General features: G+C 37.0%; 1 protein-coding gene and 1 long non-coding RNA gene across 2 annotated transcripts in view; one reads left to right on the plus strand and one right to left on the minus strand.

Moving 5' to 3' along the window:
• The window catches only part of COBLL1 (cordon-bleu WH2 repeat protein like 1), a 91,254-nt gene that overhangs the window by 74,344 nt on the left and 14,438 nt on the right, over positions 1 to 2,472 (plus strand). The window lies entirely within an intron of this gene.
• LOC146600263 (uncharacterized) overlaps positions 1 to 2,472 on the minus strand; it is a 63,739-nt gene that overhangs the window by 26,013 nt on the left and 35,254 nt on the right. The gene's annotated exons all lie outside the window — the stretch shown is intronic.

The raw sequence follows: 2,472 nt of genomic DNA on the forward strand, positions 1-2,472 counted from the left end.
GCCCCTCAGATTTTTAACGTTTTCTGTTAAATAAATCCCTTGTTATAATCGTTGTAGTTACAGTATCTTTTAAGAATTTTTTGAAGGAGTCAAGAGCAAAGGAGCTGAGAGATTTACATAATGTAGTCAGTCTTTCTAGTTTTGTTTTTTAGAAGCATAATGGCTCACAAAGCAGTATGAACCTGTTATCTATAGTGCAATGAGAGTTCTTATTGACTCAGGTGAGACTTAGTTGGTGTATCAGGTATTTCTTCACAGTGTTATCCCATAGGTTTTAACACTCTTCTTTTAGGTCTATATAAAGCTCATCCCCTGGGAACATCAGGCATTAAATTAAACACAGACAAAAATGCAATTTATATGCTTTGTAGGTTACCGGAGTCTGATCACCTGGTTAGAAAAAAAAAGTTTCATTTGCATGGTGCATGCATGTATACATACACAGAGTAGGGAAGCAGTATGCGTACAGTATGTAGCCAGTGTTGCCATAAATAATTCCTAGTGATATGTTGCATATGAAACTTCTAAACTGTGGATCTGGAAACAAGTCATAAAATTTCAATTGTTCCTCTTGTGAGTTAACTGCATAGTATAAATGAAGGATGGTTGGGGTGTGTTTTTGTTGTTGTTTTGCTTTGTTTTGGGTGAAATTCAGACTTTATCCTGCTGCAGCCATGGCAGACCAGTAACAGATGGAAAAACCACCAGCTGAAACTAACATCAAGGAAGTCCAATAGGCTGTCAAATAGCGCTTTGTAGACGGTGTGAGTTTCTTTTTGGTTGGAATCATATATTTGCAGTTCAAAGCTTGGAACTGTACCTGGCACAGTGAAGGAGAGACTTTCATGTAGCAGCAATGTCTTCTACCAGATCAGGCTAAGTTTCCATCCCGTCAATATAGATATAACTTGGTTTTCGTTACACTTTTTCGTTATACTATTCCAGAGGAAAAGCAGCAGAGATGACAGCAGTGCATGTGCACAAAGCCATAGCAACTCCAGAAAGTTTTCATTTGTCTTGTCAGAAATACTAGCTGTGTTTTGTTGTGTAATTCAGGTTTCCAAAACATATTATGTTAAACTGAAGGTCTCTGTATTTGTTCCTATGGCTGTCAATGGCTCAGGCCCATAGCATGTAGGAGCTAACCTCAAGCTCTGGGATGAAGATTCTGCAAGTCCATAGTGTTTCTCACTTGTGCAGGACACAGTGTTCTTGCAAAATGGTTACAGACTGTGGAACAATCTCAGCAGAACTATTTGTCCAAGTTCTGACATACTTTGTGTACATAGATATATATATATATATCTCAAAAGGCAAAAACAGAAGGATGCAAGTACTACTAAAATAGTCTCCCAAAATACTAGGCTGTATACATGAATTTTCCATAGATGGCGATGAGAGTTTTAAAAAAAACAAAAACAAAAATCAAAAAGGAAAAGAAAGAAGTTACTGTAAGTAAGAGCCTAAGGAGTCCCTTTAATACCAGCATGGTRTGTGTTTGTACACATGTGCTTAGGTCACATGGCAGAGACTAATCTGCACCACTTTGCAGTCTTGCTACTCTTTCCACAGAGATTTAAATAACCTCCACATTCAGACCTGTGACAGGTGCTGTCCACATTGCTAAATGCACAGCTACAAAGCATTATTATAAGAGAGCAAGACAAAAAATTACATAGAACTATTGACTCTGGCTTTCATAAATGCTCTGTAACTGTGAGTGAGTAACTGATATTACTGAAATCTTAGCTAATGACCTTACTAGGAAGAAAAAAGTTTCTGTTCTGAATATAGATTTCCTCTAAGTCTTATACAGTTCCATATTATGTTTGTGTAACACTGTGTACTTCTCTAAAAGTACTGTCTGCGTTGTAGGACACCAGCTTGTAGAAGAAGTCTATTTAAGGCTTTTCTTGAAAGAAATGCATATTCTGCGATCTGCTACTTTTCTAGCATTATTTACTTAAAGCCAGTGTAGTTATCATTCTTAGTCTTTATTTAAAGTAGGTTTACACCTAGAAATTTGCTCATACAACTTTTCCACAAGGGTCTCACTGCCTAAGCGCAAGGCCTGTACCTAACAGGTACTGGTGCATGCAAAACTGCACAGGAATACCTTGTTCAGGTCAGGCASAGTACACTGCTTATAAAGCTACATTGCTTCTAGTAGCTTTACATTGTGCCATATTGCACTGTATAGATGAAATTAGTGTTATTTTCCTTGTATTACAGAACACAAATTGCAAAGCCAAGAGGTTAATTGTATGGCCTACTTATTAATATTTGAAAAATGTGAATCAACATCTTGTTGTAGGAAGATTCCTGGCAGGGAAGTAAAGCTAGGGACAGTTCGTCCCTCTGGAAATCAAAATAAGTGGATTGATTAGTCTAACTTTAGGTATACTGACTTATGTATATCCTAAACCACTAACTAAATCTTTTAGTTATTGTCATGGATGAATGCTGTTACAT

The sequence above is a fragment of the Rhea americana genome, unplaced genomic scaffold, assembly GCF_003343005.1.
Source record: "Rhea americana isolate MKP2758 unplaced genomic scaffold, rheAme1 scaffold_124, whole genome shotgun sequence".
NCBI classification, from domain to species: domain Eukaryota; kingdom Metazoa; phylum Chordata; class Aves; order Rheiformes; family Rheidae; genus Rhea; species Rhea americana.